This window comes from Rhagoletis zephyria, unplaced genomic scaffold (genome assembly GCF_001687245.7).
Source record: "Rhagoletis zephyria isolate East Lansing unplaced genomic scaffold, Rhagoletis_zephyria_1.1 Rzeph_scaffold_00089, whole genome shotgun sequence".
Taxonomy (NCBI): domain Eukaryota; kingdom Metazoa; phylum Arthropoda; class Insecta; order Diptera; family Tephritidae; genus Rhagoletis; species Rhagoletis zephyria.
The window spans coordinates 272,149-288,900 of NW_016157173.1; the positions used below are offsets into that span (position 1 = coordinate 272,149).

The 16,752-nt window shown below is 33.5% G+C and overlaps 1 protein-coding gene and 1 long non-coding RNA gene across 2 annotated transcripts in view; one reads left to right on the plus strand and one right to left on the minus strand.

The window, feature by feature from the left end:
- Positions 1 to 8,582: 8,582 nt before the first annotated feature.
- On the minus strand, positions 8,583 to 10,032 carry LOC108374545 (uncharacterized). The gene is made up of 3 exons (XR_001849058.1): positions 9,615 to 10,032; positions 9,510 to 9,557; positions 8,583 to 8,793 (listed from the first exon to the last, which is right to left on the minus strand). It is a non-coding gene; the product is annotated as an uncharacterized LOC108374545 (long non-coding RNA).
- RhoGAP102A (Rho GTPase activating protein at 102A) overlaps positions 9,684 to 16,752 on the plus strand; it is a 280,795-nt gene continuing 273,726 nt past the window's right edge. Inside the window, exon 1 of the mRNA XM_017630466.1 lies at positions 9,684 to 9,742. The gene's annotated coding sequence lies outside the window, so the exon portion shown is untranslated. The remainder of the gene's footprint in view (positions 9,743 to 16,752) is intronic.

The window sequence follows — 16,752 nt, forward strand, 5'->3', positions numbered from 1 at the left end:
CCTTTTGCTATATTTTTGTGATGTTGCTGTGACCAGGGTTTGAACCCAGGCATTGTGGAGTGGAAGCGCGCACTGCTTACCACTACACCACAGCGGCTTATAATGACTTTTGCTAAAATTTCAAAATCAAAAGTTATCAAAACAAATTCTATGGGACTGAGAAATATTATTTTCTACTTTTTAGTCCATTTATAAAAGCGTTGTATATTAAAATGTTTTTTATATTATTTATTTTTATAAAAAATTATCGAAAAATAAAATATTTAAAAAATAGTTGCCCGTATTGTAAAAAATTCGCTGTACCTAAACTCTATTGACTGACTGTATATTTGTATCATAGAATTATAACACACTGGTGAAAAATGCCATCAGTTCTTTGAATTCACTGAGTTTCAAAATTTTCAAATTGCTTAATTGTGCATTTACATGGTATGAAGCCATATGAACTGTTGATACGCTAAAATAGAAGGACTACATGTTCTAATGAGGAATTCAATGATATCGAGTGGGATGCATATAATAAATTTTTTCATATGAAAAGTTATGGGGAGATACTGTAAACATACTGTTGTGATACTGTTAAGCATATGAAATTATAGCAAGTTGAATTTTCATACATCTTCCCATAAAAAGTTTAACAGATTCAGAGATACCCAGGAGGGGTTTTCCCATTTTGATGCCTTTTTAATATACAAACCAACCGAAAAGGAGGAAAGCGGCAACTCCGCCATTCACATACATGTCAAAAGTATGAATTTTAAAAATTAAAAACAATAAACAAACAAATTCAAAACAAAGAAATTCTTTGTACTACAACTTTTTGAATAGAAGCAACTCACGTATAGTGGACAATCAAAATACAAAGCACTATGATAACAAACTTAAAAACAAGACATTACAGAACATTTTAATGAGCTTTATATCACATTTAAGTAAAAATAAGCCTATATTTTCCAAGCTGGCAAAGAAATGAAAATGTGTATTTTTTGTTTTTTACACAAAGATTAGCCAAATAAACATATAAGTCAAAATTATAGAAGGCATGTATACTTCTCCCTTTCATTTTTTCATACAGTTTATGTTTCTTTCTGTCTTTTACAAAATGCAGGGATACCGCACTTATTTCGGTACAACATGATCGTAATGTATTTTCAATTCGAAATCAAAGAAAAATAGCCCACGAAAATGTTTGCAATTTTAGAACAATTAGTGTATATTTGCAAACTACTGCAAAGAATGGAAATTCTTAAAGGTTCAGAGAAATAACGAAACAAACAAACATTTTATGGTCTTATATTCTTTCACACCGCATTGTTTTTTTTCTAACTTTTCCTTTTGTTTAGTGCTGTAACCGCTTAAGTTATATCTTTTAATTTATACATGTGAATCATTATCAATGAGCCATTTTTTCATTTGCTCCTGAATTTTAGGTACATTTTCTTATAGTACCTCTCATTCTTTTTTTTATTACATATATAGACTCCAATGTCCCGAATAGTATTTTGAATATACCAGCAATATATGTAAAAGTAGTGGCGGCTGNATTTTGGTATATTTATTTCACAAATTGTGTATTTTTATTTAAGTAAATAAGAAAAACATGAACAATCAAGAATATGTGATTAATTTTGCGACAATTTAATTTTGCAGCACTACATCTACTCATTGTCGCCGGCAAAATTAGAAATAGATTTAATTTGGCGACGTCGACAATTGCAGTCCTGCAGCCAAGATGTCGTGCTGTCGTCAAAATAATTGTGTCCGTAAGAACGTGTGTATTTAAAATTTGACAGATGCTGCTTGTCGCTTGCTGTCGTTAAAGTGTTCCGAGCTTTACTCTCTCCTATAAAATTTAGACAATCTCACATACGAGGTTTTGAATTTTTTTGATGCGCGGTTTTGTACTTTAAACGACGATATGTAGAAGTATTGCATACATATTTTGGTGCATTTTCAAGTATAAAATCCATTGAGAAACGGAAGAAAATGGCATCCCTATGATTTCAACTTATGCCAAATGTTTCATAAACAAGCAATTCTGAACAAAAAACTGTTTTTCCACAAAGATGTTTAAATGGAAGCATTACAAATATGGAAAAGTTGCAATCCACAAGGCTTTATTGGCAGTAGGTCCTTTTTAAAGCACATTTAACAAAAAAATAAGCTATTAGTTTCGAAGTTAGCCCAAAATGAAATTTTTTTGTTTGTTGTTTACAAAAAAATACTTGCCAAGTATATAAGTCAAAATTGTTAAATATATATCGCTTTCATTCATTTCTTCATAGAGATTCATACCATGTAAATGCACCATAATTTAAAATTTTTACTGTTTTTTGTTGTATTTTCCAATTTGTACTATTTTACATAGCTGAAAATCACAGCAAGTGGAATATTTTCGCAGGTTTAGAAAATAACAAAAATTCCAAAATTATGAGTCTTATGAAATTATTAGAGCTCGGATTTGTATGCAAATTGAATATGCAAAATGTATGCCAAATATATCCAAAAAATATGCAAGAACTATGCAAAATATATTACAAAATTGTAAAAAAATACATAGTTAGATATGCTAAAAAAAGAGTTTTATGCGACAATTTAAATAACACCTAAGAAACAAGACCGAAGTCGTTTGGACTGGTGTCCATGTTATTAAGATTTCAGAGAAAATTAAACATGTTTTGTTAAAAGCATATCTTCAAATTTATTAACAACTTGTATTTAGGTTAACTCTTTAAACTACTTTAGTAGTAGCAATTACGACCCCAACCGTTGGCGAATTCCCCAACGTCATAGACCAGGAGCGCATCCTGGAGGAGAGTAGGGAGAAAAACCCAATCCTCTCTTCTTCAGAGTCGGAAGAGGACCAATCTCTTGCAGGGGATGTAGGTGGAGAATCAGTTCGCTGCCAACTACCCTCCAATGACCGAGTTGGTCCTCTTTCCACAGCCCAGAAGAGGAAGTATCGGGGGGCGAAACGCAGGCAGGGGAAACCCTCTTCTGTGGCTGACCGAACTCCTCCTGTCGCTGCATTCAGTAAGCGGCCCAGGTCTACGGATGTTACTCCAGAAGCCAGTGGAACTTGATGGATGTACCTACATCCAAATCTGCACGGCACGGTACTGGTGTGGCATTGCCCAATTCCCATCATCCAGACAGACCTCTGGCGCTGCGAAGTGCTTGCCTCAAACCAAGGGTAGAAGTGATACAAGAGTCGGTCGAGGCGGAACGGCCCTCGCTATTCCCTCGAAGCAACTACGTCTCATTGCCGTAATGGGGAGGGCGGGTTAGACTCGGCAGACGACTACTGTGGAAATTAAACGCTGATCCGGTCCGTCCGGGCCTCCGGCACTGTGGCCAATGCTCGTTCATAAGAGAGGGAGGGAACCATTGTGGTGAAATGCCTCTCCCAAGCTAACTGGGATTGGCTCAAAGCTGTGGAGCAAAGAATACCGCTCACAAGGGGAACATACTTCACTGTTTACAGTGCCATTTGCGAATGAGAGATAAAATTATGAATGTCCTGATGGCTTTTTAACGGAGAGCTCTCTGTTCTTCTAGAGCCTAAATTTCGTGGAAATCAGGTGATGGTTTCTCCCTCGACTGGTGAAGGAGGGTATGCGAGAACCACAGTGTCAAGGTACAACCGGTTTGTTTCCAGAAATGTGGCTAATGTAGATGCCCTAAGATATGCTATTGAGTCTTTTGACAGTCTAAAATCGCCCGGTCTGGATAGCATCCTACTTATTGTACTTAAAGAACGTGTTGAGCTTTAGTTGGCGAACTTGCAAAAGATTTTTACAGAATCGCTTGCACTTGCCTACATACCACAAATAAATTAGATTTGTTCTATGCTGGCGTAGCTGGTCATCACTATTCAGGCAGAAGGAGGTCAGTATGTCGCGTGCGGAGTTAACAAGAGCTGCCCCATCAAAGTGACAGGCTTATAATAATTTATTTATTATTTATTATATATATATCAAAAATATGCAAAATATATACAAAAATATGCAAATATTCAGAAAATATGCAAATATGCAAAATATGTGAAAATATGCGAAACATAATAGATCCAAATTAACTCACTTCTTCCTATAATGAGTTTCTACCTAGGTGCGGACTTTCTGTGATGTTAAACAAAAATAATCACTTGCATAAATATCCGAGCTCTAAAAATTATTAAATTTCTTGAGATTTCTTATTTTTATGATAATTTTCAAAATTTTAAAAACTATCGAAATCTTGGAGATTTTAAAAATTTTGGTAAAATGAAAATATTTTGAAATGTACAAAATTATTGAGATTTTAGAAATTTTTATATTTTCCAAAAATTTTAGGATTTTAATTATTCTGAAATCCATCCTAAAATGTAAAGATGTGAAACATCACAAATTGTCGAGAAATTCTAATGTTCATGGTACTTGTGTATAAAATCTAGAAAATTCTTAGAATTCTAAAATATACTTATTAACATCTTTGAAAAACTGCAAAAGTTTTCCACTTTTCTGAACATTTATTTTGTGCTTTGTCTACTTCAGTACATACTATTTTAGTATGTTATTCACGATATATGTTGAAATAATATGCATTTAATAATACTTTAGTGTGTACATATCTGATAAAGTAATTTAAGGTATGTCGAAAAAAGCTCGATGCAAAAAAAATTTAGTAAAAAAATTTATTTTCTGGTTGAAAGAAGTTCATAATACTAGTGGCAGAAATAAAAGAAGCGCCTTAATTCGACCAGTTTTGTCTATATTCCTTTTGTTTATCCAAAATTTACATATTTTTATAAAATTCTACCTCATATTACATATAGTTAACTGCATATAAATGGACCTTTCTCTGACCTCATGATTTTTTTTTAAACTTTATCGAGCCCTAACCGCCAAAATAATGTAAGCGACATTTTTTTATTTTTGATGCAGAAATATTCCAAAAGCATCTAGATGCATTTCAGAATCAAAACGGTTAAGGCTCGTTATAATATCAAAAATATGGTTAATTCCAAAATTTATTTAAAAAAAATTTAGTGCAATGTAAAACAAAAGTATGGGTACCAAATGAAATAATTTTTTTTTGGGTTCAAAAGGTGAATAGGAATTGAAAATGTCCCCTTAATCTCTTTTATTTTTTTAATAAATTAGTCCTTAACATATAATTTATTCAAAAATAAGAATTGAAAAATATCAAGTAAATTCAAGGATAAAATTATAAAAGAGTATTTTCAATATCTATTCGTCCCTTACGCACCAAAAAATGTAATGTGTTTTAACTCTACAGAATCTTCTCTTTCATTTTCCCCCAGTGTAAATTGCAAATCCCGAAAATCCCGGGATTCTTAAAAAGCCCGGGATAAACATTCCTAGTGCTGATGTTATAATGATGGGCTTGTCAAGGCGTCATTGGATTGATTGTTCATATTGTATGAATTCTTTTGCCGTCGCGGCCGATGCACAGTGGGCGAAATAGTAGATTGGCTTGTATAATTCAATTTTAAAGTTCTGATTCGTAATACCTTTAGCGATTCATAATACTGTTTTGTTCTATTCTGTGATGTGAGCTTTCAAACTTCGCATATATTTTTTTTAGCGTATGCAAAATTCTATTTTCCCGCCTTTTTGAAAAAATATCTGTTTTAGCTGAAAAAAGGTATTAATTCATTTTGTTTTGTTTATTTATAGTTAAAGGTAAGTGTTCAATAAAATAAATGTATGTGATATGTGCGTGCATATTTGACATTGAAAAATAGTTCCAAAAGTTTATCATAAACTTGACTTTTTTCTTTTAACATGCAATCGTTTCTTTTGGAGTGCAACTTGTCTTATTCGGGCTAGTTATGGTATTTTTGTAAGTTTGATTCGGTTCGATTATGAAATATCCAAAATAATCTTCTAATAAATACCTGGTACCCTACAATATGTCCCACGTCGTAGGATCTATGGCGGTTGTCAGACGAACCACTTTTTCCACAATGAACAAATTTGCGGCTATATAGCCGTGTCATGAAATCTGTAAAAGGTAATTAAATTTTTGTTGACCGTACAGTTAAACACGTAACTCATGCCTAAAATGGAAAAGTAACTGCAATCTGCAATTGCTGCTATGACGGCATTAGTGGACATCTAATTTACAGACAAGACTATAATGTTGTCGAGTTCCAATATAATTTGGAAGCATTCGTGTCTTAAACTGTATTTTGAAGGTCAATTAAATTTTGCGCCAGAAAGGAACAGCTGACGTTGTCCGTGCAGAGATTGAAAATAGTTAGGCTCAAATATCCGGATCGAACCAGCTAATTTGCAAATACGAGTTTACCATCAATTCCATTTAACCATGATGGATGGAAAAGCTTTTACAACGATTACCGAATAAACTTTACAAATGGAGCACATATTTCATGCACTAATTCTTTCGCCACATCCTCTAATTTAAACTTTGTCTAAGACTTTCAGCTGTCCAATCAAAACCGTTGTATTGATCTTCACTCTGAATAGTTTTGTTTAAATAATATATCATTATATCGTCACTAGACACGAACAAAGGCGCGAGCTCAAAAGTTGACCACGAAAAAAGGCGCTTAAAGAAAACTTCTGCGAAGAAAGACTCATAACATAGTTGACGGCGAAGAAAGACGCGTTAAAATATTTGACGGCGAAGAAGGACGCGTAAACTTTTTTTCGCAGTCAACTATGTTTGCGGGTGTAACAGAATGTAAATTCCCCAAAGATATTTAAGGAGTGATGCTGAAGTGACAGTCTTTGACCAAATATAAATCTATGATTACGCGTCTTTCTTCGCCGAAGTTTTTCTTAACCGCCTTTTTTCGTAAAATTTTTTTTACGCGTCTTTTTTCGCCGTCGAAACACTAGCGCGCCTTTATTCGTGTCTAGTGACGATATACCTATTATTGGAAAAAATTAAGTAAACCAAATATTTGTATATTTCTTCTAACATTCCACGCATATGTTTTTGGCCGAATATTCGCGAACGGGGCATTTTAATATATGTTTTTTTTTTTATTTTAGGGAAGCCTCGTCAGTTTTAAATTTGTCTTATTAGTAGCCAAACGCTATGAGATTGAAAAATTTAGGCATCTTAAGATAAGTAGTTAGATACCTGCGTTCTTGGTGCGAATGTGTTAAAAAGTGGCGTAAAAACAACAAAAATTATTTAGAAATCTACAACTTCGAAAATTTATGTAGTACTCTTGATTTAATTCCATCGCCGAATTTTCTTTTGTAACGCTCTTAGTTTACGACTTTTTAATTTAATTCCCCTAAATTGGATCTTGTGCCTACTGTGCGATGTTGAGATTTCGGATGGCCGGCTGCGCATCTGACCGAGAGCTACATTCATACATATGAATGTATGCACCCAGTCAGCCAAATACATATACGTAAATGGCAGAATTGCGGATGTTTCATACGTTTACTGATTATATTTCTAGAAGTCTTGGGCATGTTTATGTGTCCAGAAAGAGAAAAAGCTTGGGAAACGGTTACGCTTCTGCTGCTTTTCGGATAAAATGCTTTCTTGAAATGCGCTTTCCTTCTGAATTTCAAAGCTGCTTTTTCGTAGCTTTCTTGGCTTTGCCAATTATTTCCGTATGAATATATGAATATATGAAAATATTTTTAAGTACATAATTTTAACAACTTGCGTCAGATAGAAATTTAACCTAGGATCTTTGTTAAATATTAACATATTTCTCCAACTCAAACCATTATTTTCAAACGCTTTTCAAATACGAAATGGGCCCATTTTCGGATTTGTTCCTGATGCGAAAAATGAAGACAATTTGAAAAATTCTTTGCTGGTTGGGTGCATACAATATATTTGCGGCGTCGCTTTATTCGCTCGGCCGTGCGCCACCGTTATATTTTATTTACACACTCGACGCAACCCAGCAAAAAATCGATAATCGCTTTTAGTGGTAACGTGTTCTAGAAGGCATAGCGTTGTAAAGCCTTAGAATTTTTTCGCTTCTTTTAGGCATTGCCGGTAATGCAAAGTAGAATGTCCTACAATATTTTATTTATTTCGCTTCTTTGTTTCATTTCGGGGAATGCAAAGTAGTATGTCCTATAATATTTATTTTTTAATTCGCTTCTTTGCTTCATTTCCGGGAATGCAAAGTAGAATGTCCTACAATATTATATTTGTTTCGCTTCTTTGCTTCATTTCAGGGAATGTAAAGTAGAATGTCCTACAATATTTTTTTTTATTTCCCTTCTTTGCTTCATTTCGGGGAATGCAAAGTAGAATGCTGCATCGTAGTGAGCTGAAAGATAGAATGAATATCNTTTCTGTGGAAATTTGTCTCGCATAAAAATCATGTTTTGCTTTGTTCAATTTGCAGCGAAGTTGAAGTCAGTCAATGAAGTGAAGTACAAGAGTGAGGAAGTACGATTTTAAGCTTTATTAAATATGCATGTATGTACATACCGATTTTTAAGAAAATACAACTGAACTGATTTATAAAAATTCAATTTTAATCTTTTAAGACATTTTCTGATTTCAATTTAATATAACTAAGTATGCACTTATATAGGCATTCTACATTAGTTTCTCTGTAAGGCATTCTTTGTTCGCTTCTCTGGATTCTGTTTATCCATGCGTTCTCCCTTCGTTTTAAGGTAATGCTGCGGGTAAGGGCTTACCGCCAATGACATGCCCATGTTAAAATAAGGCCTTCTTGAAGCGAAAGGGTAAGCGATTCCCATCGCCTAGCTCGTTTCCACTTTCGTTTCTGTGGTAATCGTGTTTTTTGCTGGGAAGTAGCTCTCTGTAATGCTAAAGGTGAATCTTATAAGCATACAAATATTTTTCTTTTAATAATGAAACGATGGTTGAAGTAATGAAATTCTCCTTTCCAATGTGCTTTTATATTTTCATGTTTGCTTTATTTCGTCTTTTGCTATTGTTGAAGTGTTTGTGTTTTTATCCACCTATACTTTTCACTTGTGTTTCTTTTGGATGATTTTGTTTTTTTATGATTTCTATTTAGTATTGTTAGTTGTGTGAATATTCAACACGGACATAATTATTATTTTTTAATTATAAAATGGTTGTGGTATTCGTGATTATTGCAAAAAGATTTGTTTAGGATATGCTATCGTTTCGGTTGTTTTCGAACTTGCAACGACTAATGCTTGATTACCACCGAATATAAGATAACGATATTTTGAAAGAACCTTTGCTTTATAACATAAAACTTAACTGTTATATTTTGATTCGCGAAATTTTCCTTATACTTATTGCGCCCCGTTTGTGATTAATACGAGTGAAAGTTATTAAAAGCAGTGTGAAAATCAGTTTAGTGGCTAAAATGATTATCTATCTTCAAAATACTTTGAAGCTGTGTAAATTAATCATATCAGAATTTTGATAAATATTTAGTATTTTTATTGTAAAAATGATGCCTGTAAGTGAGACCAAAATCAAATATTTGCATACAAAATAAACTTAAAAAGTTTTCTATAAATAAATATATACAAAAATATACATACCTAAAAAATGAATACGTATAACGCCAAAGAGTTGAGATATTTAAAATGCTAAAAATGGTGTCAGTTATTTATATTATTTTTAAAATTCCTATAACTATTGTATACCAGTGATAAAGAATGAGATCTACGATTGTTATGAAATATCAATGACTTAGGAGCGCAATATCCCAAGATTAATCGCCGGTTTGTGGTTGTGATCGCGCCTGTTCCATATTTTGCGTATGCATTCCCGGGTTTGTAATGAGTTGAATAGCAACACTACATACGAGTATGCTTTTTATTGTATGCATAAGCACATTCCATATGTAACGAAAAGTGGTGTGTATATGTATACATACATTTGCATGTATGCTTTGACAATGTGCTGCAGAATGTGAGGATGATACAAGTGAGGCAAGAGTTCTGGCATGCTGAATTTGCCGCGAGGTCTAAACGTCAACATAAAGGTGGAAGCTACAGCAAAACTCTAAAAGATTTGCAATCCGATTGTGATATATGTGTACATAAAGTTACTGCCAGTAAAAATGGCCCCTCTCAAAAACAAAATGTATTCTGTTAATATTCCCAAAGTCTTTCATTTTAAATAATTTTTGTTACTTTTTATGCAAATTTGGTTCATATCTAGTACAAAAAAATATGAAAACCAAAATTCCAAACTTTGTACGACAACTAGGAAAATTCGATAAAGTTTCCAATAATTTTCAGGAAAAATTTCCAACTTTTTTATCAAATTTTTTGGAAACATTTTGGGTATACAATTTTGTAGCCTACTGAATTTTAGTAGAACAAAGTGCAAATGTTACAAATTACCTTTGATTTTTGGCATTTTTTATCTGTCCACTTTCTCCTATACGCAAGACCGTTTACAAAAAGCCTCTAAAATTAACGGTAACTTGTAGAAACTTCAAACTTGCATCTTATTGTACTAAAAGTCAGTAGGCTACAAAATTGCAAATTGATCGCCACCCAGTTTTAGAGCAGAGCGATCAAATTATTATTATTTGGGTACAAAGTTCAATCACGATTTATTTATGGTTTTAATTTAAATGATTTCACCTATGTTTATATGTATATTGAATATAGATTAAAATCTCATTATCTCATCTTTTGACATTAATGGAAATTTTAAAAATTTGAAGAATTGTCACATAATTCACATAAAATTACATGACCGCACAAAGTAAATACAATTTCGCATGGATTTATTTTATAGGCCTGTATGCAGCTCTCAAGAAAAGCAAAAACTCCATATAAAATGACACACAAGAAATGGCTAAGAAATTTTCTTGAGTCAAATTTCCTTAAGGCAGTACGCAGTTTTTAAGGAATTTACTACGCTTTCTACTACGGTTTTCTAAAGTTTTTTGTGAAAAAAGAGCACAAGGCAACCCGGGTTTGCAACAGAAATATATGCCCGTTCCATTATTTCTTGAGGATAGAGTGAGGCAACAGACTGTGAAGTATCAAAAATGTCAAAATTCCTTGGACACACACGCGAAATAATGGCAATTTTTTCTTGACCGTTTTCTTGAGAGCTGCATACAGGGCTTATAATTGATACAGATTTCGAGACTTCCGGAATTGGGAACTTTGTGAGAACCGCCAAAAATGTTTGCGTTCGAATTTGCTTTGGAAAATTCGATCAAGTCATCATCCAAGTCATCCTCAGTTTCAATGTCGAATTCGCCTCCTTCGTTTTATAAAGAAGTTTTCTCATCTAACAATAACTTCGAGGCCTTATAATCCTCTTCAGAGATTATAAACGAAAATAGAAGAAATTCCCCTCAATAGGACAACGTTTTCCTATATTATAGCTTCCTAAAGCCGGAGTGAAGACCAAAAGTTCATTCAATATTTTCCAAAAAGAAAACACACATAAATTCAGGATTTTTTAAAAAGTGGAATTAATAAATTAGTGCAGAGAGCGGCTCATTTAATACAAATTTATCACTGAAATTAATTCTTACATATCATCCATGAATAATATCTGCGGAAATATTGTCTGAATTCACTTCCATGGCCTAAAAATCTTCCGTGGAACTTATGACACGGATGTTATGTCGAAAAAGTGGCGTAGCCAGGGTGGGCGAGGGATTTGGGGAGATAGATCCCCCCTTCGTCATTGAAATGAAAATTTTTATTTTTGAATTAATAACACAATACTATTTTACCCTTCCGATTTATAATTTTTTTATTTCAGACTGATGACAAATTATCTTTTAATGAATATATAAAATTATCGGTTGGTGAATTTTTGCGAAATACACTAGGCCATTTTGCTTAGTTCCCCACAGTGTTGGGAAATAATCTATAATCTATACAAAAACTGTACTTTTTGACTGTAAATTGTATCGACTTTTTAATTTGCTCATATGCATACATGCATACATAGATTCCCTTCAACACCAATGCTTTGATGGTATTCACGGGAAAGTTTATGTAGGTACATTTACATATTTTACACTTTTAACATAAATGTCAAGGCAGATATTTTAAGATACACTTCTTAACAAACAAATTTTTTAAACTATTATGAATGGATAAAAGGGACATCTTCTTTGAATTCAGTACTAAAATTTGACATTTCAAGTGCTTATCAAAACTTTATACATGTTAACTAGATTGGCCATTTATCTTAAAATTATATAATTTTAATTATTTGTTTATAAAAATGCAGTTTACACTTAACAAAACCCGTATAAATCCAAGGTTTAGTCTTTGCGCAACATAAACAAAATCAACAAAATTTCGTAAAGCTTTTTTTTAAGAACATCTCTTTCTTAATTAACGATGACACTGGTTCTATATGAAGCTGATTTCAACATTTTGTTTTAATAAAATTTAGTATCGAAAATATTCTTTCAAAACTTGCCTAGGAATGTGATATAATGGTTCGTTCAAAACCTTTTTTCAAAACTTATAAACGCAAAAACGAGAACGCGAATACAAAAAGAGAATACAAAAATTTCCAGCAGTGAATTTTCAGATTTTTAAAACGGTAAAGTAATTTAAATTTAAATAAAGCACGAATACCTCATGGAATAAACGAGTAGATAAAAAATATATAACGGTAAAACTGGCACACACATAAATATATGAAAGAATGCACTCAGGCGACGCCTCTAGCCATTGTGTGTCACAAATTTAAGTTATCGATGGAAATTTTTTTTTTCCTACGCTCGAAAGAAGTGCATAGACGGACGGATGGACAGACAGTCGTCACCGCTTAGTCGATTTCTCTTTTCATTCTGATCATTTATGTATACATTTGTCTATATCTTTCTCGATTCGTTTTGCCTGTTACAAACAACCGTTATGTGAACAAAGTTATGTTGTGCACAAGTGCGCTCGGGTATAAAAAGGAGATTTATTATTTATTTTTTTTGGTGGAGGGGATTTTATATCCTAAATTTCCGAGTAGAAATAAAAATTTGTATCAACATTTACCTTTTAAAAATAATTAATATCTTATCTTCAAAACGTTTAAATTTTACATTATATTCTATAGCTACTTGCCAAAATCTTTATTTTTACATTAATAAAATTTTAGTGACCATATTTTAAAATTTTTTAGTGTTATGTCATCTGATTATTATACAATGTAGCTAGCCAGGATTACAGTTTTCTATATCGGATACGATTGTTTCTGATATAATTGAGACACTGAAATTACACATTTCGATATTGGTTTTGTCCATGTCTTTCAAGTAACTTGAAAACGGAATTTACTTTGGGGCCCATAGGCCTCATGACTTTCAGAGAAGAGAGTAGTATCCAATTCTAGTATATTTCGACAATGTCGTTGTTTCTTTGGGTAAAAATATTTAATTGTCAGGTTGTTAATATGGCGGGGAAAAAGTGACACGGGAACAACCTTCTTTTTTGTATAATTCTATGAACTAGAGGTTTACCCCGACGGGCTTTGCGGGGGCGGCGTGGTCAACTTCAAAAAGATTCAGCGGCGGCGGCGGCGGCGACGCCCGCGTGTCTGGCAACGCCGGCGCTATCGCCCATAAGGTGGATTCCAAAGAACAATGAGGCTACTAATCTTATCATGTCATCTCGTCAGCATCTGGTGCTGATCGATGGGCTAACAGAGGAAGGTCTGAGGTATGTACAGACATACATACATGGTAAAACCCTCCTAGGTTGTGACCACAACTTATGAATGCTAAAGTAATTTTCTCACAGCCCCAGAATAAAATAACTTACGCTTGTAAAAATTAGCAAACAAAGGTTTTGCTTTTTATTAAAAGTCTGTTTAAAAAATATTCAACTCTTTATGGCGGCCGCTGTGGTGTAGTGGTAAGTAGTGCGCGCTTCCACTCTTAAAGCCTGGTTAAAGCAACATCGCAATGTGGAAAAAAGACTTTTCCTTAACAGCGGTCGCCTCTCAGCAGACAATAGCAAATATCCGAGTGTATTTCTGCCATGGAAAATAGCTTCTCATAAAAACACAATCGGCGTTCGAAGTCGGCATAAAACTGTAAGTGTGTGACAATATCAAGGCGCACGCCACAAATCGCAGGAAAAGCTCGGCCAAGCACTTAAATATCTGTAAGCGTCAGTCTATTATTATTATTATTATTATAATGAAATGATGAATACACAAGGAAATCAATTTGTTTTTGTTTTATCTCAAATAATTGAGGAGGTGGATGCAATAAGGGCACTTCTGTTTAAACTGCTTTCTGAGATATTAGCGTTAAAGTTTTTGATGTGTCGTCAGATTTCCAGTGTTCGACCCTAATTTAACCATAATAAACGCATTCGATCAAAAAACATGTTTCCTATGTTTTTTCTCAGTTACGTTTATTTTTGGAAAAATAAAGGAGATGATATTCCTCTTCAGTTTCCCAAATTAGGTAAAACAAGTAAATAAGTTCGGGCGAAACCAAATTTTATATACCCGGCACAGATATCAAATATCGTCCTTCCAATTTTCGCTAAACTACCTAAAAGTCTATAAGTCTTATTTATTGTTAAGAGATTGTTGTAAGTATTAACCTGGAGTAAATGAGCGTCCTGAGTTATTAAAAAATCTGAGTTTTCGTATGTCCGAAATTTACCGTTATACGGGAAGCGGGTGTAGTTACAGTCCGATTTGAATAATTTTTAACGAATTGCTTTCCCGTACCAAGGTTATTAAGTGCACCGAGTTTGGTAGAAAATGATAAATCGGTTACCAAGATACACTTTTGTGGTAATAAGTAGGCTGCGCCCAAAATGTATTCAACAAAGTGTGATTGATTTTGACATTGCTCTCATAAGAAACAGGCTATAATGTCAAATTGAAATGAATGTTAACCCATTTGAAAATGTGTTTTTTTCAAATTTGAATTAAAAAAAAAATACAACCAAATTTTTCAAGCAACAAATTTTCTTAATAAACGTGAAATTGTTAAGAGATAAACCGCCGAGAAGAGCAAGTAAGTACATTTAAGTTTGGTAATAAGTAAATACGTTCGACTTTGCTTAAATATTTAATGTAAGGAAACCAAGATGAAACGGAGCAAAACATTTGAACGGTGCGCTGTATGCAATAAAAGTCAGGACACGAAAATAGTGCGATGTTTTAAACCACCTAGTTGCGAATTTAGACGGCAGCGATGGGAAGAAAGCTGTGGTGTTGTACTACGTGATTCATCTCGCGTTTGTGAAAACCACTTCAAGGAAAGTGATGTCCAAATCAAACACTTTCCAACGAGCTCGTTTATACCCATGCGCAGTCCCAATGCCATATGAAACAACTGATACAAGTGAGGATTTAGTACGCGATCAGGACACATTCTTTGTTGATGCCCAAACTCAAACAGACGACTCTTTAGAATGCACGTTGCGAACAGAAATATTTCGGCTTACCGAAATAATTAAACCATGCAAGCAAGTATGGAAGAGCTTAAATTAAAACCGCTCGAAACAAGGTCTTTAATGGAAAACTATTTTGCATGAAAAAAATTCAATTTCAAAATTTTTAGAGTTAAGCTCACATATAAGTTTATAAGTGTTGAATAATGCTTAGGATAAAAAACTGAAATATAAAAATAAACGCACAAAAGCATAAAACTTGGGCAATTAAAAACAAGAAAATTGCTAAAACGATTTTATAAACAATTTGTTTTATTTTATTTACAAAATATATGTGATGTAAGTAATGTAAGTAAAACAAAACTATAATCGAAATAAAAGCCTAGGGCATCAGTGCTGATAAGATACATGCATCACTAAGGGTTAATTCGTTTGTTTATACTTTTTGACATTATAGTACCTTAAAAGAGAGCCGCACTGAGTTGTCAATCACACCTTGTTTAATACACCTTGGCTGCGCCACACCGAAAATCCAAAAATTTATGATAATCTTATTTTATGCTCAGTGGTTATTGCAGTAATCTAATTTGAGTCAATTAGCGTCAATAATTACCGATTTGTCGCAGTTTTCGTGTTTCTATAAATTACCGTTATATGGAAGGTGGGTGTGGATATAGCCCGATTTTAAAGATTTTCAACAAATTTATTATCTCCTAAACAAGGCTCGGACCGAGTTTGGTAAAGATTTGTGCTGCGGCTACACAAGTGGGCGGGGTCACGCCCCTTTCTACTTCAAATACTAATTTTCAACAATTTTTATCTAATATTCACTGAAATCTCGTAGTTTTTGCATATTTCACAAATACCACTTTTATGAGAAGGGGGCGTGGTTACAGTCCAATTTCGCCCATTTTCAATAGGAACCTACCTTGGATAAAGGGCAACTTACATACCAAATTTTGTTGATATACCTCAATTTTTGCTCGAGCTATCGTGTACACACGGACGGACGGACAGACAAACATGGCTAAATCGACTTCTCTTTTTATTCTGATCATTTATGTATACATTTGCCTATATCTATCTCGGTACCTTTAGGCTGTTACAAACAACCGTTATGCGAACAAAGTTAAGGTATAAAACAAAACTCCTTTAAAAATGTAATTTTCGTTTCGTAAAATAGCGTTATTTATATGAGTATTAGTTCATTCAAACGGTGTATTTTAATGTGCATGCATCGTGAAAATTTTGTAAAAAATTCCTTAGGCGCCGAACGCCGCCGCCGCGCCGATATTTCCGTAACTCGGTGGCGGCGTGGCTCGGCCGCGTAAACCTCTACTATGAACCACATTTTTACAAAAAGTAATCAAAATTATTTAACATGAAATACTCTGGGGATACTAACAAAATAAATTTTTTTTTTTTTTTTTTTTTT